Source organism: Ambystoma mexicanum, chromosome 2p (assembly GCF_040938575.1).
Source record: "Ambystoma mexicanum isolate Mex_15411 chromosome 2p, UKY_AmexF1_1, whole genome shotgun sequence".
Classification (NCBI taxonomy): Eukaryota; Metazoa; Chordata; class Amphibia; order Caudata; family Ambystomatidae; genus Ambystoma; species Ambystoma mexicanum.
Window position 1 is genome coordinate 1,186,434,095 of NC_090923.1, and position 23,387 is coordinate 1,186,457,481.

The window sequence follows — 23,387 nt, forward strand, 5'->3', positions numbered from 1 at the left end:
CTTTCGGTCTTACTGATCATTTTGGGAATTCTGTTGTTCCTTTGTTGTTGTATTCAGGGTCTACCTAGTAGATGTTCGATGCTAGGGGGATGACCTGATGGCAATAGATATTTCCGACAGTGATTCAGGGTGCATGGACAATGATGCATGGAGTTATTTGCAAGGAGATCCAAAGTAGTTTAGCACTTGGCATAGGCCAAAAGGAGGGTTTGTCAAATGATAAATTCGTGCCCCCTATTTGCAATGAATATGTATATTGGCCTACGCCAAGCTGCTTGTAAGTCACTAGCGAAGAAATCCGTGTTGCAAGGTCCTGACCTTAAAATCAATGTAAGCCACCATTTTAGGTCAATCTGCCATTTTAGGTTTGCTTTGTAAAGTCACCCTGTGAGTTAAAATGGTGGACGATGTCATTCAGAAATACAACATGGCCGTCTTGACCTCTGTGTGTAATTAATACATAACTTGCCTGCAGGCCACTTGTTGAGGCCGTGAACCGAGACCTTGTCCTTCGTTGACCTATGTGTAAAGGATTACTCGTGCAATGAAACTAATCCACGAGCATATGTTAAGAACAATGTATTCAAATACTGAACTAAGAACACTTGTTTAACTACATTGTATTAATGTTTGAGAAGACCTGTATGGGAAATCCCAAAAACACAGTTGCCGTGTAGGCTGGTTGACGTATGTATTAAAGGCAAACTAGTTACATGTGGATATGCGAACTCGGCATGAACCCTAGATCAGTGATGTATTAGAGGAATATTAACCCGAAGTAGGGTTGGACATAGTGTTCGCAAATAGTATAAAAGAGCGATGAATTCTAATGTACAGCGTCTCTCACTGAACACACTGAACCCCGCTGGGGTTCGTTGTGTTGTACTGAGGGCCGATAGCGGTTTCTTTTCTTCTTGGAAAACTGTTCAGTATAAAATAAAGTACTTTGTATGTTCCTTTGTAACCCGTGTTCGGTGTATTTCCTTTTGGGGTACTCAGCTTCGATATTTTGATTTTGTTTTCACACCATAGGTATTCTTTCTAGTTGTGGGGTGAAGAGCCAATATTTGATGAGTTTTCTGACTAGGAGGTGATCTCTTGTGTTATGTATGTTCTTGGGTAGCTCGTTCCAGGTTTTTGGGGCGAGGTGAGAGAAAGATGATCCTCCGAATTTTCTTTTGTTGTATGGTTTTGGGTCCAAACGGATGTTGTTGCTGGATTTGAGTGGCCTTGTTGGGTGGTGTAAGTTTATTTACTCTCTTAGGAACTCTGCGCCTTGGCCGTGGATTGCTCCGTGCCGTTTGCACATTGATTTGAACTTGATTCGCTGTTTCATTAATAGCCATTGTAGCGTTTTCAGCGCTGGTGTGATGTGTCTCTTCAAGGTAGTTTGAGGAGCAGTCTGGCTGCCGCATTTTGTATGTGTTGCAGTTTTTTTAGAAGTCATTCTGTAATGCCCAGATATAGGCTATTGGCGTAGTCTACTCTGGACATGGAGAGTAGATGACAGTGAGTATTTTGTTGGCGAATGACAGGAATTGTAGGATCCTTTTTACTGCTCGCAGGAGAAAGAAGCATTTCTTAATGAGATCGTTTACTTGTGGCTCTAAAGCAAGTTCGTTGTCCATCAGGACTCCCAGGTTTTTATTTTTTTTATTTATTTTTTTACAATCGACAATGGGGCTGAGGTTGTACTGTTGGCCAGGGGATGTAGAGGTTGTCTCCTCCGTTTTTTGTCATGATCATTATTTCCGTTTTGCCTGGGTTGAGTTTGAGGTAGTTCGAGTTCCTCCAGTTGTAGATTTCACAAAGGCAGCTCTCTAATGTTGCGTTTTCTTCTTGTGTGTCTTGTTTTTTGTGGAATATTTGTGTGTCGTCCGGGTAGTTGTAACAGGTGAGGCTGTGTCTTTTAATGATCTTGATTAGTTAAGACAGGTAGATGTTGAATAATAACGGGGAAAAAGTTGATCCTTGTACTCTGCAGGAGGATTCTCTTGGGTTGGATTTGAAAGGTTTGAGCCATATGGTTTCTGTTCTGTTTATTAGGAAGGATTTGATCCATAGTAAGGCGTGGTCGGTAATTCCAATTTCTTCCAATCTCATGATGAGGATGTCGTGGTTAACTGTGTCGAATGTCACGGAGAGAGGTCTAGAAGTATCAAAGCGTTACTATTGTCCGAGGCTGCGTTTGCCCTAGATCAGCAAATGCAGCAAATCAGCAAATTAAATTGTCATTACTCAGTCAGTGTGGAAAGTTGTCATAGCAGAACCCCGATAGTCTCAAGTGCACCCAAGCAAGGGTACCGTCTTATGGGCTTTCCCCTCTAGACCCATAAGCGCCAACTTCTGGAGGCAGCCCTTCCACCAAACAGATTGTCTCGGACACAAGGTGAAAGGACTGGTTGCAAGGTTTGGTGCTCTAGTTAAGAAATAAAAAAGGAGACACATGCCCACTGCCAACATACCCTTCGGTGTACCCTCTGCTTACGTTTCTTAAATCACACCCACCTCTCTGGCCTGGCTTGCAGTGTCTGCCCAATTTAGGAGCAATTTCCCTCCTCCACACTCCCATAACTGCCCATACATGAGCCACGCCACCCTCACTAGAGCCCCCCTCGAGTTCTCATCCCATTAAAAGCACTGGTCTGGTGTGCAACTCTCAAAAGCAGCAATAGTGCTTTAAAAACGTCCTCGGTCAGGTTTGGCAGGTATTACAAGTCTTGGCTTTTTCTGAAATGGGGAAGAATAGCTAAAAATAAGCAATTCTGGAAGCAATGCCAGGGGGTCAAGAGAACAAGTACCAAAATGAAAAGCAACTGGTGCCAAAATAAATAAAAACTGATCATGCCACACACACACTCTCTCTCCTCTCCACCTAGAACATGCAAAAATTACCTGTTTGAAAAAGCCACCTACATCTAGTTTTCCAATATACAGCTCAAGACACATTATGTGGAAATAATTGGAAGCGAAAAATACATTCTGTATTCAGTTCCCCTGTGTTACTTCTTAAAGATTTATTTAGGAAATTATGGGTGAATAAGTATCACATTGTGCATTTGAGATATTGTATTATGTTCTATTGCTTCTGTAAAGTTCTAAATGTATAAATAAAGTTTTGAAAAATACATTCTAAAAGGCATCATAGAAATGGACTACATAAAGTTTGATTTATTTTTAGGTTTTTAAAATCTCTTCATGGTACTTCAAATCACGTATCCAACCTTGCATAGGATGCCATGGTGGATGGCTGCCACACTGACTGCATGGGGAGTAATTTACGAGTTTCAAGGCGAGGGACGAGTGCTTCTAGTGGGGCCCAGTCCCTTATCTGAAGTAGGTGCCCTCTCGTTTGCTCTCCAGCCTGCAAAACGTATTCCCAAACTAGACACAGGATGGCTGCCAACGTGAAGCATTTCCTACTGTCACTAAGCCGTACCATTAGCCTCACACCTGCTCATTAGGAAGAAAGGGGAAGTGCTGGCTCTGGCAATGCACATGAGAGAGAAAATACCAATGCCAAGTTCAACAAGCAGAAAAACTGAGTGGAACTATGGTTACGCTCAAGATGATTTTACTTTGCTGTTCGGTCTAACGTTTAGAAGCAAAAACAGATTTAGCAACTTAAAGTGTCACTTGGCACTGGGTTCTAAACGTACTCCCCACCAAATTCAAATCCAGAAACGGGGGCTGTTACAAAATTGGTTAATTCTTAAGACCTCTGCTAAACGTTGTTGGAAGCCATCAGGAAGTAGGTAGAAGGACTTTGCCACCAGCGTTTTCTTGGACATAGCTTCAACATGCCCCAGCTCACCAGGTGGTGTGTAGATTCCAGACATACCCCTTGGCGCAGCAAACACCTTCTCCAGCTCCCTCTCCTTTTATCGCTGCACCCCACAGAATACAGCTGTGTCCCACGATAAATTCAGTCCATTTGTACACATAGCTCTTCCACCTTTTCCTTCTGATGCCTCCATGAGTACTCATCTATCCCTCCTCCCAACTATCTACTTGACTTTGCTCCTGCCCACTAGTCCCTACTTCTACTGAATTTTCAGTCACTCTTACTTTCCCTCCGGCAGGCAAAAGTCCTCCAACGTCATGAACTGCGACAGTGGGCGCTATACAAACAAAAAATATTCTTATGACGCAAACGTATCCCAGTCACTGTTTGTCTGAGCAAGTCTTCGGCTAATAAAGCAGATTCCAACAGGCTTGGCCCACGGCATAGGCTGCCTGTGCAGCAACACATGGACCTCACCGCCCTTGCCCACCTCCAGAACCGTGATGAACGCTGTGTCCTAGACACTGCTCCTCAAGCAACGAGACACCTCGGAAATCTCTTAAGCATCTAGGTTTTGAACGGTGCATTGAAATGTTAAGCTAGGAAAGGCGAATAACACCACACATAGTAATGTGTCCAATAGAACTATCATTCTCAAAGCAAACCAACAAGTGTTAATGTTTGAGTGATAAGAAGTTCGTCTTAAAGCCCTAAAACGGCCCCAGTAGCATGTGTCCACACTCACAAAACTATTCAACTGATTCATATAATGTTCCGTCCCTTAAGCCATATAGTGCATTTCCATAGTGCCTACACATCATGCAGGTTTCGTCTTTCAGGCACCAAGTTCTTTGCATCGCATACAATAACAAGCTCCAGGTCTGAATCAAACAATGACAGCAATTGGGTGATATCACAACGTTTCTATTGTTCCGTCTGGAAGTCATGAAAGTACACTTGTAAAACTCTCAGGATATTTTAATTCGGCTCAAATCTAGACTTCCGTTCAGCTAGGGGCAAATCAAGCTAGTGTTTCTATAAGAAAATATATTTCAGGTTATTTCATTATGGATCAATGCTTTTCAAGTCATCTTTATAAAACTGGGCACTATTATCTCTGAAAATCCAAACATTAAACACGTATTTTTAACACTTGGAGCTGGAGGACATCAGGTCCAAGAGCCTACATTTCAGGATAAGCTTAAAGTAACAGTGTATGCTAGTTAAAAAAGCTCCACTCATGGTTTAACAGTCTAATTGTGTGCATATATAGTGGCCAGGGTGCAAAATTTGAAGTCTAAAGCTACTATAGTCACACAGAATTTACACGCCCCCATTTGGGACCTAAGGGTTAATGTATAGGTGCACCTCTTACCCAACAACCAGAAAAGTTGGTAAAGCCAACAGTATTGACCCTTGCTACTTGCCCCTCTAGCTATTCCATATGCCTCCAAATGTATCAAATCAATAGTAAGCCTCGCAGATAGCTCAGCAAGATAATCGCACACATCAATCATGGAGCCAGCCTGCATGTCACGTTTATTCTCCTGAGGTTGATCATTTGAGCACAAAAACATTGCTGAATAATAAATGCTTAGAAGCAGGATCAATCTGGCATGAAGCGCTATAGGATGTGTCATGTGTAAGCTTTACACTATTGTAGGGAACATTGCTGATTTTCACAATGTTTTTAAAAATGCATGTTGTGCATTTGAACGTTTGTGTGTGAAGAGGATTGCTTTGCACAGTTTGTGTATATTTATTTAAAAATAGTGAGAATGGGCAGGGGCACAATGAACACAAATCTCTATATCTAGCAAGTATGTCTGTGATAAGGGTTGTATGACTGAATCACTAAACGCCTAATCAAGCCATAAAATAAGCAGTGTTGCGTAGCAATTTGCTATGCAATTCTGTGTAGCAAACTGAGCTATTTAATTTACCTTGTTCAATGAAAGCACTGTCACCCAAAATTCCTCTCTGGGTCTGAAGGCTCTCGCCACCCTCTTCTCTGTTCACTGCACGTTTAAAGGGGCTAATGGAGAGAGTGCAATAGTAATCAACTCCTCCACTCTTCAGTGCCAAAGGCCTCTATGGTAGTGCTAGGCAAGATTGTTTTTTCTTTTTCAAACAATTGAAAACCAGAAGTCATCTGGTTGATACTTTTATTAAGCAAACTATATACTCTTTGGCAAAGACAAAAAGCAGTCATGCAATTCCATTCTTACAATTTAAGTTGTTGCATAATGCATAACTACTGTATTGCTTCTGCAAAACACTGCATTGTCTCCATGGCTTAGAGTAAAGTTTAGTGTATCTAAATCTCATAGTGCCAACTAGATTTTTGATGTTGGTGGGGAAGATGCATCACATTAATGAATGAACATGATCACACAGCGAACTGCTTTTAATGAGAAATCTAGTTCTGTGTTCTGCTGGTTACATATATCTGTACAGCTGGTGCTCAACGCATGAGCAGCTTTATACCAGTTAACCTGAAAGGCAGCAAACTACAATATTCCACCCAGTTTGACCAGTTCTCTGCCTGCTACGCCATCTCCTCTGCTTAATCTCTTTCTTTCCCCTTGCATAATGAATACATATGGCTTACTAGATGCTCACGCAAAAGAATGATCAATAGCTCCATCCAAACTGCACATTGACACATCTACTGCAATACCACACACTGTAGTTAGCCTCCAGAGCTCATTGCGCTCTATGATTATTTGCATTTTATATTAGCACCTGTAGGCAAGAGCTGGCCAAACAGTTTTCAGAGCCTTTTTATCACATCTATTTATTTGTGTCCATTCATGTAGCTAACCGACAACCAGCCAGAGCTTCCAAAGTTCACTTGCATAGTCAAGCAGATTTTATGAAGGGCAAGTACCATTTGCAGGGGATGTTTGAAACTTATGTAACATTTACTTTTTTGCAGTAAATGTCAAATAAGTGTCACTGGCAGCAGTGTACCAAACAAAGTGGGTTCGCGCCGACATGCTCCCAGCCCTACAGATAAGGCATCTATCAGTCACTACAATCTCTGAAATAGGCAAATACTCTAAAACAAAAGCAGGGAGTAAAAATACTGACAGCAAAAATAAGAAACATACACTCTTGTGTCCCTGGTTTCACTCCAACAGCTTCATGGATACTGGACCAGTAGTGCACATAGTACCGCAGGAAAAAAACTACTATAACTGCCTGATCAGAAGAAGCATTTATTTATTTATATAGCATGCAAACATTGAGGCGCTGTTACCTTTAAGAGCTTAGTTACAAGGGTACAGGCGTGGTAGCAGTCATTGGCAGATTACTAAAACACTACAAACATAATTCTATCATTACAGCTTATGCGGTTGGTCTTTAAAGCTTATGCAGTTTAATGTTCATGCTGGTGCTAGAGAGCTAAGGTGAAGAGGATGGTTTTCATAGCTTTACGGAAAGCGATGCGGGAGGCCTCACCTCGGATTGTGGGAGGTAGGGCATTCCAGTGTGTGGGTGCGAGAAATGGGAAGCTGGATTCGCCCGCTCTGGCTTTTTTAACTAGTGGGACATAGAGCATGTTGGTATAGGGTGATCTGGTTGGTCTTGTAGAGGAGACGGGGTCTTGTGTAGAGGAGACGGGGTCCTTTTGTGTATGAATAACTAGGTGCAAAGAATATTATTACAAACAAATTTCAAAGTTAAAACATTTTGCTTGTTTAAAAAATACTCCCATTGGGAACTCGACTTACATTTTTACTCCCTAAAAACCTAAATTTACTCCCAACTAAATAGGGAGTGCAATACTCGCAGATTTGCAGTGGAGCACTGCATGCACAATTTTACAGAAAGCGTATTCACATTCTTGTCACCCGTTGCTGTGGGTTGAGTGTATTTCTTTTAAGTTGAGTAGGTCAACTAAAATTACTTAACCTACAAGTTTTGTGGAATTTTAAAGAATTGGCAAGGCTTGATTCGTCTCACTAATATATTATTCAAAAGTACATCACATTTTTGAAAACTAATGTATGCCTTGCTAACGCACACTGGGTTTTGTGTGCGCTTTTTATTTACAAAAGTCGCCAACGATAAAGCTTGTGTAAACATATATATCTATACACACACACACACACGTTTGGACAGCAAAGGCTTTAAGTGTCTGAATGCAATCATTTAATTACTGCTACATTCTTATCACCCTTGGGAGCTCTTCTCCACAGAGGAACTAAAAGAAAGATCAGGCCAGAGTGGGCTACCTCCTACGTTCTGTTCATGCTGAGAGCAGAAAGGTAATCAGCACAAACATCACATGTTCAGCCTGGCAAAGGGAAATAAAAATAAACTTTAAACATGCCACTCAAGTGACAATTTGCCGCTGTAGGTTCCGGCCTACATGGCCTAAGTGTAATACACTGCCTGTAGGCACACAGTGCAGCTGGGGAGCGGGGGTCAGCTCACATGCACACAATTCCTTACTCGACAATTGCGAGCGGCGAGTGAAGGTTTTGCAGGCCGGTAGTGGCCATTCATATACAGGACCCCAAAGCCATTTGTTGCTTTACTCAAGGGCGAGTCTTGTAATTCAAATTCCCATAATGCTCTGCAATAACAGGGACAAATTAGAGGCTCCTAGAGTCATCCCCCAAAAAGGGTCTCTCAAATTGAAGAGCCTGCCCAGTCTGCCAGTAAAGGAGTGCTCAAAACAAAGAAAGGCACGGTGAGAAAAACGTACGCACCATGGTTTATGCTGCCAGTCCTGTGCAGGACCTTAATGGAAAAAAAGTGCAGCATGAATATACTTAATTTAAGTATAAAAGACCCTGATGTAAAGCGTCCTCCTCCACACATGCTTTATTCGTAAACCATTCGTATGGCACATGCCAGCCTTGTACGGTAGGATGGCAGTGGTACCAACTTTTCATTTGCACCAAGGATGTGGAAAGTCACCCACTTTTGACCTGAATATAAGAAATCCACCGAGTGAAGCAATCGTGCCCAACTCTTCACCAGATCGAACCATTTTACAGCATTTTTTTTTCCTAAAGAAAATGGAAAAGCCATAAGATTCAAGGAGAGTTCTTAACAGTCTGCAAAAAACAGAAATTGACGGCATCTTAAGTGAAGGAAGCATAGACGCACTCTTCCTCACAGAAATACGGCCGACAACTACAAAGTAATCGCCCTCTAAGTCATACCTGACAACTACGAACTAATAAACACCAACAGAGAAAACAGAAGGGGAGGAGGAATCGCCCTAGTGCACAAAAAACTGCTCAACATTTCTCCGCTCAGATGACAGAAGACTGAATCGCTTCTAGTCAAGTTCAAGCTGAACAACCAATCCAACCTACTGTTCCTTCTAATTTACAGACCGCCCACCTACAATGGCAACTTTGCCACAAATCTCATTAACCGCATAGCCAACCTCTCTACAAACCATGACAACAGTTTTTCTGGGCGACTTCAACTTTTGGTTTTCAAGAGAAAACGAAACTACAACAAACTTCCTCAGCGCCCTTCACTTCAAACAAATAGTAAAAGGTTCCACTTATGGAGCAGGACACACTTCAGGCACAATCTTCTGCTGAGATGACCCACTGTTACCAGTCACATGGAATGATCTTCATATGATCCCGCCATTTGTTGAAAAGTTCTGAGCTGCATGATGCCCACAAACAAGACTCCAGGTAAGAAAGAAAAGAAACTGGAAAAGACTTGATCTGGAAACCCTAACAGATACATTGTAATCTACCAAACGCGACACCTGCCCGCTATATAGAAGGACACTGGATTCAGTGAAAGAGAAGCCTCACAACTGGTTCACAGATGCACTATATTGATTAGCACTCACATTCTTCAAAGAAAACAGCATTGAGATGGTTCACAGAAGAAGTGACCAAACTCAAAAACAAACGCAAACTGGAAAAGAAATGACATAGAAAACACTACAACCAATCGAACAAAACCAACTACCAATGACAAATACAAATAAACAAATCAGTAGTCCTCAAAGCACAAAACGTATTCTACACCGCAAGAATCCAATAGATGAAAATCACCAAGAAAATAAACTTCTTGCAACAACTGCATTGTACCATCGCAAACCCTATATGACAATATCACGACCCATCTGAATAGAAGCAATGCAACAAACCATTGATGCAGGCGCTAGTACCACAAACACCCCCCACAAACCAGCACTCCATCAACCACAACACTTGGATTTGAAACCATAAGTGAGGATCGTTTTGACGTACTAATAAAAAAAGACACCAATATCGCCAATCTCCCAGGGACCCATGTCCACCGGGTATCTACAAAAAACCTCAACCACAAAACACCAGCCACATACTTCCGACTACTAATTAATAAATCCCTACATACAGGAATAGTGTCACAATCATTAAAATCACTGTGCATCAAACCCCTCCTAAAAGATTCAAGGCATAAATTAGTTTTGCAAAATTGATTAGTCAACATTGCTAGACAAAATATTTTTGATTAGCAATTCAACCTAAATGATTAGCAATTTTCGCTTAAGCATTTTCAATGGGACGAGTAGTGAATTGCAAAAAGGCATCAATGAAGACTCAGTTTGTGTGTGTGCCATTTTTGCATTGCTATCAAGTTAGCTAACATGTTTTGCCAGTGTTGGGCATAAAAGTGCACAGCCACAAGCAAATGGCTGGTTTAAACCATTTTAAAAAAAGGTATCTAGGGCTAAGACGTGTCGTGATGTGTGCTTGGTGCATTGTGCTAGACAATGGAACAATTCACCAAGAGTACTTCGAGTTGGCACTGGCCTGGGAAACCGGGTGGGTGCATAAGTGTTCCAACCCTGTACGGGCATTTTATTTTGAAATCTGTGCATGGAAAGACTGCTAGGGCTTTGTGTGGGTTGCAATGCTGTATTATCAGGATTGAGGTGCATTCGCAGACCTGATTGCACGTTTGGAAAAGCTGTGGTAATACAGAGCATATATTGAATGTATTGGCAGAGTTATAAGCAGGCCGCATACTTGGAATAACAGAGGGTGCTGTGGGTGAAGATTGAGGTGTATTGGCAGAGCTGAACACTGGTTTCATTGCTGCAATAGCAATTGGTGCTGCTGATCAGGATTGAGGTACATAGGGAGAACTCCTTATTGGCTGCAGTGCTGGCCAAGCAATATTTGCTGAGCCTTGGGATTAAAATGCAATTGCGGCGCTATGTGCGGGCCATGTAGCAGAATGGTAGGGAAAGCTACATTGGGTTGCTTTAACAGAGGTGTACGTGAATCCCAGCGCAAGGACAGCAGTGCTTTCTGAAAGTCAGGATAGATTTACATTTGCAGAGCTGTGTGCTAACCCCATTGCTTGACTATGAGTGGGTGCTGCTGGTCAGAAGAGAGGGGCACTGACAGAGCTGTGTGCTGGGTCAAGTAAGAATTGCATTGGGTGCTTCAGGTTAGGGCAAAACCACATAGGGCCATAAACTGCCTAGCATTAGAGTAGCAGGGAGTGCTGCAGATCAGAGGTACATTAATGCTGATCCCAATGCTGAAGTAACATGATTCTTCAAGTTAGTAAGAGGTACATTGGCATAGATAAGTGCTGGCCCATGTACTAGCTTAATGGCCATCTTAATGATAAAATAGGAGGAGCATCAAATATACATTCCGCAAATATCATTACAAATCTAAAAATATATATTAGTCTTTATGTTCATGGTGTGTGCCGAAACATTCCAGTACCAATGCGTCCACTCCTGCTGGATACAGCCAACAAGGCTTGGCGACAGTGGATTTGCAGCAAACAAGTTGCAGCGAATGGCTTGCGGCAAAACATCTTGATCGGAATTCTTATGTGTACTTTCATGTCCAATAAAAATGTGAAAGGCAAACGACGTTCACATTTTCTACTAAACAAATAGAGCTCAAATACCAGCTTCACTGCTTAAATAGCATGTGTGGTGCTTGGCAAGCCATTTACTCCCACTGCACGTTTTAATCTGCAAATCACTGGAAGTGTTCGTTGTACTGTATTCATAGAAAGCCCTCGGTTTTCAACATATCAACCAACTGTAAGCACATGATTAGTAAGGTATTTGTTGCTTGGTTCCATCATGGCAAGTCTATTTAAATTCCCATGTTCTCGTGAGTATTGGACTGGTGCACAACTAGACAAACATTTCAAGGTTTGGGGGGGGGGGGCTAACCCTTTAAATGGTGAGGGCCTAACTTTAGAGACTGCAGGGGGGGGGTCAAACGTACTTGTCTGGGTGCATTTAACTTCTTTACATATTCTAATTTAGTGCAGCTTAAGTGTTACAAGCAGTTAACTCGCTCTGTGTCTGAAACACCCACTTAAGACACTGCTGTGAGAATGAGTTCTCTTAGGACCTGCTAATCAGTTCACTGACATAAACGTACTAACACCGCATCGCGATTTCAATTCCCTAAAAATGCATGCATACGAATGCAGGGGGCTAATAACAAAATGTATTTACATGAGTAACTGTCGAGACTTAGTTAACAGTGTAGCCTCAAACGCCGTTTAATGTCGGTGTCCGGTCCTGTCCTGGCTCTGTACACTCAGGTCAACATAACCCTACATTTCGAGGGGGAGTCGGGGTCTAAAGCCTGTTCTGCTCATGGACCGTTGCGCCACTGGTGTCACTCCAGACTCAAAGGTACTTTTCTGTCACTGCTGCCATGTGAAAAGCACGCAACGGCAGTGACGTGTGTATTTGGAGGAGGTAAAGGTTTTGTAAAGATGGTGAGGAAACTGCAGCTTTGTCAAGATGACTGCATAATCATACTGCCCTACTTGGAATTTGTGCATGGCTGCTGTGAAAAGGCCCAGGAAGAAGTGTGCTGCTCGGAGGAGGTTCAGTGCCACAGGCTGGACTCTGTAGCCTCTGCAGAGCAGCGCATTGATCCAAGGTGTCATGTCAAGCCTCCCTACACCGTGAGCCTCACAGAATGAGCCGACATAATGTTATAACTACATCCGGCAGGAGAAATATTCCCAGCGCACAACCCTGCACTCACGATTACAGGCTTGTTTGGGAGCGAGTGCCTCGAAGCATTTCTCTTGCTGTTTAGACATCCTGCAGGTCTTCCCTCCTCCTCCCTCACCAATATGTGGTATGTCCCCAGTCCCAGCATGACTGTACACCGGGCTGTACACCCTCCCACCCAAGTAGCTGCAGCGACGGGAGCCCATTGTTTAATTCACCTGCTATGCTCCAATTTCTTACTGATCCACATCCATGAGACAGGGCAGCAGAAGAGAGTGTGTGACCCGATCTAAAGATTTGGCTTTCCTGCTCATGCGCTCCACTGAACAGCACGTGCTTGTGCATCAGGGCTGGACTGAAACTGGGCACATAACGTTTCAGCCCAGCCCAGGAGCCTCTTACTGGTCTGCCTACTGTGCACAGCACAAATGGTACTGAACTGGCACTATCAACGCTCTAGAAAAAACACATCGCAGTTAGTACAACATGATTAAGTAAAATGCAAATTACTGGTATTGTATCGCTAATTGCAATGCAATACTGCTTATTTTAAGCCTGGAGATGGGAAATTCAGAAGAACACACTAACTACAGACCTATATCAAATCTACCATACCCAGTGAAAATCCTAGAGAACCACGCCTACAAAAAAACTACTCAATCAGGTAGAAAGTAAAAGGAACACTTGAATCCCAAGTCAGCTTCAGACCCACGAGAGGTACTGAATCAACATTCTCTCCAAATGGGACGACATTAAAATAGACACGGACAACAGGACCCAATCAGCCCTCTTACAACTGGAAACGTACAAAAGCAGACAACGCTAAAAGAGGGTGGAATGCAGCATTATAAGCTCTGCCCTACAATGAGTGAAATCTTTCCTCACCAACCAAACTGAAAGAATCCTCCTACCACTATTTACATCAAACACTAAAAATGTCACCTACTGCGTACCACAAGGATCTAGCCTCTCCCCGCTTCTCTTCAATTTCTACAATAGCCCCCTAATGAAACTCATTCAAACCCATGGACTAACAGCCTACAACCAGGCAGACAACACCAAACTTATCTTCAAGATAACTTTCGACTGAAACCCTGACAACAACCTCCACAAATGCCTCACCGACAAACTCTTGGATGCCAAACAACAATCTAAATACCACCACAACAGAAATAATATATATTTATTTTTACTTATTTGTTTTAATCAAAAAAAGATTTTGTTTTGTGTAAAAAAACAGAAGTGGCGCAGTATAGTTGCTAATTGGCTAATACTTCTGTTTTCAAGTCAAAAGATTCTTCAAGCGACATTTAGGAAAAAGAAGTGTTCAAGGTTGCTGCGTTAGTCATAATGCGCTATAAAATTTTCGATGTTGCAATTACCCAAATGCACTTTTCCCCACCAATCAGCCTTGAACACCAAGTCTCTCGGTCCATAAGCAAAGGATTTGAGAGGAAACGCATCAGGTACTGCATTCTAATTTGACGCATGCCCACACATGACAGCAGCAAGTGACGTATAGTCTCTTTTTCATTGTCCACTTTACAAAAGTGACAACTGTTAGTAGGGGAAATATTGCCAATATTTCGTTTGTTTCTAGAAGATTGAGCCATGCTCGCAGGAAGAAGTTGCAAGAGAATCTGTAGGAGTTTCATAATAAAACCTTGGAGTTGGTTCAGTTTTTTAGTGTTAACCTGGCAGGTGAGTTGTACGTTTTTTCCCGCAGCTGTGTCAAGTCAAAATGCAGTAGAGTTCCTTCAGTTTCTTGAGGACTTTTGTCGGATTCTCAATCATGTCGTCTTCACAGCTTTGAATGGACTTCAAAATGTCTTTTGTGTCCTTTGTCCAGTTTTCAAGCATTTTGCAGCTACACCCTTCAATTTCTTTATTAATCAAGCTGTATATTAGAGGGTTGTTTGGAAGCAGGCACTTTCTGTACAGCATCAAGGAGTTACAAGTGATTGTTCCTTGAAGAGAAACTAAGCTAAGCTCTCGTCTGATAGATGCCACGGGGTGGATTTTGTTAAGTCAAGGACCGTCCTCCAGAAGTAAGCTTCTAATCTGGGCCATAATGATTTCGGTATATATGGCATGGCTTCGGCCCCATAGGTCAGTGATGGAACTGCCTTCATTCTGTAGAAGTTGATCACAGGGATCACTGAAATGTGACCACATTTCCGGTCAATGGCTTACAATGTTAGTTTTCTGTTTTTTTCTAGGAGGAGCCGCTGCATAGATGTTCGAGCTTTAAGCTATCGAGGGCGACTCCTAGGTACTAAAAGTGACTTTTATTGCACAGGCCTCTAGGTTCCACTGGATGTTTTTCTGCTCTTACTAGTTTTTTCAAGTGCCATAACTTTGGTTTTGCCTTTGTTGATTTCAAGGGTATTTACAGTGATGAAGTGGTGTAAGTTGTTATTGTTGCCGCTGAAGACCAATCGGTGTATGGTCAAATAAGATTAAGTCGTCAGCGTACAACAGGCGACCGATTTTGGCCTGACCTAATTTCAGAGGGAAGGATCTTACAGTGTCTTTGAAATCTCTCAAGTAGGCCAAGATGAGAGCAGGAGCTGGGGGGCAACCTTGCTTGACCCCACTCCGTGTTTGTATCTCTGCCAATAATAAGCCCTGCTGGCTTAAACAAATTCATTCTTGTGTTGGTGTGGTGAGTTTTTAATCGGTTCGAGAATTTCATCAGGACAGTTCCATGCAGAGAGTTTATTCCAAAGTCAATCGATGTCTACTCGATCGAAGGCCTGAGTCAGGTCAACAAATGAGAGCCTAGGACCCCCTTCAAGTGATCTTGCTTTTTAGTGCGCTCAACAGTAAGATGTTTGCAGTGGCTCCTATGCTTTTCTTGAAGCCTGATTGAAAAGGGTCATCACAAGGGTCTTTGCTTGCACACGCTTGGAAATTCTTGAGTAAGAGGGAACCAAAGACTTTCTCAATAGGGTCAACCAGAGCGATCGGGCGGTAGCTTATTGGGTCGCTACCGCTTCCCTTTTTGAAAATAGGAACCACTATTGCCGATGTCCATGATGGTGGAATAGATGTTTCTACGCATCTTCTGAGGACATTGCTGATGAAGGTGGCCCATTCATCTGTGTGGCTCTTAATGTAAAAGTTTGTTATGCGATCCGGACAAGGAGCTCTGGATTTCTTTAGTTTCTGGATTATCGAGACGATTTCTTCTTTGTCGTCGAGCCTTGCCCAGGCTGTATTTGATGGTATTGGACTTTATTCCAGCTCCCTTCAAGGGATACTTTAGAGAGAGTCTTGAAGTAATTTGCCCAAGTAGATTCTCCAATGCTGTTCAAGATGGACTCTATGGCAGTCGTGGTGTTTCGCATAAGAGACCAGAATTCTCTAGGGTTGCGTCCGCTGATCAATTTTCACATTGTTTCAGAATCTTGCTGATACACAGGGTCAAGCGATGTCCTCTAACCCAAGACAGGTAGTTTCTGGTTGCTTCATTTACTGTGTCTCTGGCCGACTGAGGGTCGGGTCTGGTCGAGTCTAATTTCCATCCTCTTGATTTTACGCAGCTCACGTCTTTTGTCGACCAGTGTTTTGTCATTTTTTATTTGCAGTTAGCTTTCTCTTAGTGCCAGTTTTCTTGTAGACCGTAAGCAGAGCCTGGTAGTCAATCTGGTTCATAGTGCGAGCATCTTCGAAGTTGATATACTTGTTGGTTAGGTCTTCGATGCAGTTTGCGGTCAGTTTTAATCTGGTGCCTTGGTTATTGGGTTCAATTTGTGTATTCATTAGTTGATTATGGACGTAGGTCGAAGTACATTTGGTAGACAGCAGGTTGTGATCGCTTGCCTTTGTTCTTTTAACCTGAAACGACTTAGTCACCTAAAGAACTGATCTTGACACAAAAACTTGGTCTATGGCGGCAAATTACTTGTTTCACTCCCAGGTCGGCAGAGAGGCCGGCTGTTAAAACACTGCGTCAAGATGGAGCAGGTCTCAAGATGGAGCAGGTCTCTCGAGTCCATAAGTTTCAGCCATAAAGCTCCCCGCTCCTCTGCTGCAGACAATTTTGTTTTCGTGGTCTGTAGGTGACTGCAGGTTTGACATATTGCGTTCATGTCTCCGCAGATTACCAAGTAAGATACTTGGTGGACGGCAAGTGCCTCATCCACCGATCATTTCTAAATAATTCTTGTTATTCAATAACTGCTGGGTTCCTTTTGGACATTGGCATTTTAAAAGTGAAACGCATGTCAACCTCACTGACGTGCAATAAGTCTGGGCACAACACTTACATGAACGCCACCTTGGAGATCCAAACCAAGTCGGGTCAGTATCCAACTTTTTCTCCCCATCAGAAAAAGAATCATCATAAAATGGAACCCATAACTGTAACAATACATCTTTAGCCTAGCCCTGAAATTCCACAAATAGGACTGCTTGAGGTGCCCCAAACCACTGCCTCCTTCTCCAACCGACTGACTCACCTTTCACTATACTAGCATCCTTAAACTAAAACAAACATAGCTGATTTATGCCTGCTAATAACCTCCCAACCAGAGGAGGATCAGAGTTCATATCACAGCCTGCTACATCCAGGGCTCCATTACATACTACTGCGCCTGACCAAGGGCTCGCCCAGCACGACTGTAATAGATATTGCATTTTTCCACCTCTTGACACATACCAAAGAATCAAGGCTATAAACCAGCGAGAACCAAATAGGCACTCAGTGCTCTGCTACTTCTGGCATGCACTCATCAATGCCACATGTTTCATTCCTCACTTCTTCCTATAAAAACCTCACACTTTTTGGGGATATCACACCATTACTCAACCGACGAACATTTAGAATGTTTTACTGCGCACTCCAACGCAAGTGTGTGTGGGGGGGGTTTAGGGTAATAATTAAAAGTGAGGGGAGCATGGGGTCTCCCCCCCACATATAACTGCGTTGAATGTCCATATTTTATTTTCACAGTAACCACAGATCCTATTTTGCAGAACCACACACCAAAACGTAACCACACATTTCAATCAATCACTTTGCTTTATTCAACACTGAACCACACACGTCAGATGTCCTATAGAAGACATTCTGATTAGATCATCATTAAGCTGGGGAGTGATACCACTTATTGCTCTTAGGACAATTAAGTACCCGCCATGAGGTGCTAGATAAAAACTCGATTTTTACATTTGAAATAACGGAGAAGGATTAGATGGAACATAGTTATGGATTAACTGTGTAAAGCACCGAGTGGACTCCTTCAGGTGGAACACTACTGTCACGTCGGAGTTGTAACTTGTAAGTGTTACCACGGTGCAATTCTGGCGATGTGGAATGGACCATGAAAGTACCTAATGAGGGGGGATAGTGTGGGCAATTGCAGACTATCAATTTGCTTATCTACTTTTTTCCAATCAATCGTTTTTTAGCAACATAGGATGATGAAATGTATTGACAGAAAAACGAATAGTTAAAAAAACTTGTAGGACCAAATGTCTTTGAAGGTTGCTGTGAGGGCCTTTTCACAACCGTTGAACATGTCGCTTCTGCTTTAGGGGGTCCAGCAACTTACTGTCTTAAACCTACTGTAAACTTGAATAACGTCAACATTTTTATAACTACAAACAGCTCAGTAATATAGGTTTGCTTAAACCAGTTTCGCACGTTAACCCTTATTAGTTTATACCCCCTCCTAGCTCTACATGTGCCCCTGGTACCCCCACCCTTAACGATCTCTAGATACACCACTGCCAAGTCACTCCACACACTATACCATCTTTTCATCTATGGGATTCCTCACATTCAAAGACGTCAACATCAGATGTGGATCTCCGATACTGTGCAACATCATTAAGTGGGCCCCAGCAGTCTCCAAAAACTGGAGCTGAGCTGGGACGCTGCCAGGCTCCGGTGCCACCATGCCAAGGCTGGATAACGTCCAGCTGTCTTTGTTAATGGCAGCCCTGCAGGCTAATGTCCCGTTGCGGCTACGGTGGGATAACGTCCCGCTGTAGCAGCAACAGGACATTAGCCTCGCGGGGCTGCCATTAACAAAGACAGCTGGAGTGACAGAAGTGTCAGCTACAGCGCCGTGCACAAGTTGCAGTGCGCTCAACTCTGTGGCTGGCATTTCTGTCAGTCACAGCTCTGACTCCTTTCCCTCATCCACAGAGGCCAGAAAAAAAGAACTGCCTTTCTCCCTGGCGAATGCTTGGAGAGCAGAGCTTAATAGCTCTGGGGATGGGGCAGGATGTGGCACACCCAGAGAGCTGCCTCCATTCTCACCATGGGAGAAAATCGTAAGCATTCCTTTATTGCAAACAAAGGAATACATATTCTAATACCAGCCTCTGAGATGTTCTGGAGACGCACAACCTGTGTCCCTCTTTGTGCGGACAGCCTTTCAAGTGGGGGCAATTTATAAGTGATGGCTCATTTAACAAGCCATTGTTATTACACAGTATGTGCTTAATATTTCAGTGTTAAGACATTACCATGGGGCTTTTTTTTCAGAAGGCCACACAATGCATCAGTTAGCTGAGAAATCTATGTATTCTTCCAAGAGAATTAACATGCCACACAATCATTTTTTTAAACTATGTTCTTTATTTTCATGTCTTCTTTATTTGACACACCAAAACTTTTTGTCCATTACTTTTTAGTTACGTATGGTGCATGCCTGGGAAGGTTACCTGTCATTTTTTAGCTTAATTATTTTAGTGGCTGCATCCACTCCGCATCAAAGCTCTTTTTATTTTCTAAACACTTGGCGCCTTGATTAAGAAAGCAGGTTTAATTGTGTGTCACCATGCAGACAGTAGTCCATGGCAAATCAATGCAGTGCCAGCACTAATACGAGATGCTAATGCTAGCTCTGTTCGATAAACATGGGCCTGCCCTTTTTTTGCAGAAATAACCACTATGGCCTGCGTAATGGTGAGGAGGTAGTGGCTGAGGAACTTTAGGCTTAAGTTTGTAAGAGCTACAATTCTTTCTGGGCAGTGCTTATTGGGTGTCTCTTGTAGGGTTTCCTTTCTATAGATATTATTCCTTAAAGATGTTTATGCATTTGGGGCTGGGCATGCTCACACCGAGAGACCCAACCCCACGTACAACCAGGTGCATTTTTAAATGTTCTTTAGGCCACGCACATCACGCACGCCACGCCCCCAAATGAGGGTCCGCCCTCAATTTCTTCCCCACTTAAAGCACTGATTATTGCGTTAACCTCTGTGCAGATCATGTACATGAATTAAAAGTCAATAGTTGTCGTTCTACAGCAACAGTCAAACTAAGCACGGTCTCGTTCATATGTACTGTCAAAGGCAAAACAAAGTGAACATCTCTACCTCTACGGGACAGAGAACCTGCCGCAAACTGGAATCCTTTCGTTGCTAAAACCTGAAGGAGGTGCGGAGAATGCCTAAACACATTCAGAACTACTTGCGATATTACCTTCGTTAAGGAAAGGGAAGGCACCCTCTACCCAGGGAGGGGGCACGCACGTCCCACATTGGCGCGTGCTGCCCCGGGCGCCCTGTTTTCACCTCAACTGAGTGAGGTTTGTATTTACAGAAGAGAATAGCTTAATTGTTTCTATCAGAAACGCCCGTAACAAACAACAGAAGGGGAAGAAAGTATCACGAGTTTGAGAGAGGGAAACCTAGAAGTACAGAAGGGAAATAATCTCGAGTGGAGTGTGGGGGCCGCGAGGTTGGGGGGGAACTCACTTGCCTAGAGGCTGCAAAAGGTCCGCCTTCCTCGCTGGGAACTTGGAACTAGACTGTCACGGGGGTGAACGTGTCGGAACTGGGTCAACAAATAAAATCCTCGGAATGTGCTTATTCTGGGGCAAGGAGCACAGCGAGTGGAGTTCAGCTAAATGGGGCGGGGAGGTAGCTTCGCCACAACGACGACGGCCCAGCAGTGATTTTGTTGGCACACTGGGTTGGGAAGGGGGGTGAGTTTGTATGTTGGTAGGCACCTCAGAGTAACCGATAGAAAGCACCCATTTCCTACCTCAGTCGCTGTCACAGGCAGTCTCCTCCTCCTCCACTCTGTCACTTCCGGTCGCCTGCCAGGCCGAAGAGCCGAGACTTCTCACGTGTACTTCAGACACTGTGGGCGAGACTAGTTCATATCAGAGGAAAGGCTCTAGCAACGTACAAACATCACGTGTGTCTTCTACACTTCCCAGCAGGTGCTGTTTTAAAAGCGTCTTTACATTAGTTGTAGTTCTTGGCACCTTCCTTATTTTATACAATGCGCGCCCCCTTTCGGGTAATGCTTGTACACAATTTCCTTGTTTTATACCGAATGTATCTCAAAATTCTTTTATTTTCGGTATATTGTACTTTTGATATTCCATGACCATCTTCAAAATATCAGACTCCTTGGTTATTTTAGTCCCAGTTGTTCTATCAGTGGTTCTACCCACTACAGGAAAACTCAAGCCTTTTAGTAGAGTATCGAGTTCTGTTTTTAGTTTCGGGAATTGTCCCTGTTGTGACCGAACACCTTATGTTGGCCGATATTCCTTTACTCACTTCTCATGCTCAAGCATATCTTATCTGTGCCATAACTAGTTACTTCACTGTCCAACATTATCCTCATGGCTCACTCATTGCCCCTCAGACAGGGTTGCAGTGCTGAAGACCACTGAGTCTCTTCTCAGGAGGAGTGCCAGGGGTACAACAAAACCTACATTTTGGGGGCCGGGGGTTAACTGGTGATGGGAGGGGCTATTTCCAAACTGGACGTGGAAAACTCTGCCTCCTCTGTTCAACCACAGCTCTCAACTGACACGCTTTTGGCGGGTGTCACCCGCATTGTAAAGAGCTGCCTCACTCGCCAAGCCTTCTGCACGTCCATTCGTTTCAATGGGCCTCTCACCCACCAAAAACAAAATCGGGTGTTTTCACCCGCCTTTGCAACAGAAATGGTTGAGAGCTATGGTTCAACCCTAAGGGTTGTCTGGCATGGGGCCCAAGTATCAAATGGTGGGCGCCCAGCTTTACACATAGGCGCACATGCAATTACACATTCATTCACTTAAGCATCCCAATTACCATACACACATACATTCAGTGGTGGAAATGGAAAAAGTCTGGTGGGGGATCCCACAAGGCCTTGGGTGGGGGCGGAGTTTTGGGGTGGGCGGTGTCCGAGGAGGCGAGGTTTAGAGGGGGCAGAGCTTGCAGGTGACCTCCAATCAAAGTTAAGGTCCAAAATAAGTTTAAAGCAGCCGCAATGTCTTCAATCAGTGGTCAAAGTGAAGTAGTGGAACTATGTTCCCTACTGGCCTGCACCGCTCCCCACAAACTCCACCAAGATCCCCCTGAAAGCGGCAAGTCGAGGGCAGCCACCGAAACTGCCTGGAGAAGTGAAGTGAAGCCTCTGTCACCACAAAGACCAGCCTTCACAGATGGCAGGTGGACAGAGACCGCAGAGGAGACATTGTGTGGAAGACCTGGGAGGCTCTGCGCTGTTCTGAAAGTTAGGACCTTTGAACCATGTCCCAAACATGTAACCATAATGGCAAACTGCTGACAAATTACTAAATGTTACTTGAAAAGCTATTAAAGGATAGTTCCGGGACTTTTTTTTAATTGTCCCTACGGGTCGGCCATGTGTTTGTAAGCATAAATCGGTAGATCGTAGGAAACTTTCCTATGGACCTTACCCGACTTTTCGCCCATTATCGCACTCGAAATCAGCCTCCATTTTGTGATAATCCTATCATTCCGCCGCATCGACCTGGCTCACCTGCCTTTGCGGCACTAAATCAAATCCCCCGCCCCTGAGCCTGACATCAGCAGACGCGTACTGCCCATTTCAAGCACGTCTCGTGTCAACAATCGCTGCGCCTCAGCTATTGACGTGTTGCCATGGAAATGGCAGGACGCCTCTTTCCCCAATAAGTATAAACAGACCGTTTCACAACACACAGCAGCAGATTTTCGATTCCATTCCTCTCTCTGTGTTACTTTGAGTATTCTGTGACTCGTTTCAGTGCTCTGGTCAGCTACCTTCGCCGCTTGTAGCCCGTGTGAACACCTGTACCATCTCTGTAAATTATTTTACTATCTTTACCGCACAATGGCCACAATAATGCCGTATATGTACGAGCCCGAGTACACCGAGGAAGAACTACTGGAAAGTCAAGCACGCGAAAACGATGGGGATTCGGACGGCAGTTGGGAGGACCAGTCAACGGATGAAGAGCCTGGACCATGTCGCATGGACGGCGTCTCCACCTGGTGGACGTGCAATCGGTGCGAGCTAATGCCAACTGAGGAGGAGAACTGCTGCTGCCGTGAAAATTCCGGGTGCTTGGCCTACATTTCGGAAAGCGAGCAAAGTCTGCAGGAAGGCGAGCAAAGTCCGCAATGCATCACCGAGCTGCCAGAGTTCAGGGAAGCCTGCCTCTCACGGACCGTGTTGAGGATGATGATGGTGCTTATGCACGAACTTCGCGGCACTGTTCGTCCGCGTAATCCGAGTAACGAGTAAGTATACTCTGTTTGTGATGTCAGTGATGCCACCACTATTTCATGGTCGTCTCCCACATATAAAATTACATTTACATATCATTCGAACGCATGTAAATTTGTTCCATATAGTGCATTTTC

At 43.7% G+C, this 23,387-nt stretch overlaps 1 protein-coding gene across 2 annotated transcripts in view; it reads right to left on the reverse strand.

Annotated features, from left to right (window-relative positions):
• BCAP31 (B cell receptor associated protein 31) overlaps window positions 1-20,986 on the reverse strand; it is a 310,400-nt gene extending 289,414 nt beyond the window's left edge. Inside the window, exon 1 of one of the 2 annotated variants that reach the window (XM_069645373.1) lies at window positions 20,776-20,986. The gene's annotated coding sequence lies outside the window, so the exon portion shown is untranslated. Of the gene's footprint in view, window positions 1-20,486; window positions 20,694-20,775 lie in introns of those variants that run through there. The other variant, XM_069645374.1, reaches the window with a different exon arrangement.
• Between the last annotated feature and the right edge of the window lie 2,401 nt (window positions 20,987-23,387).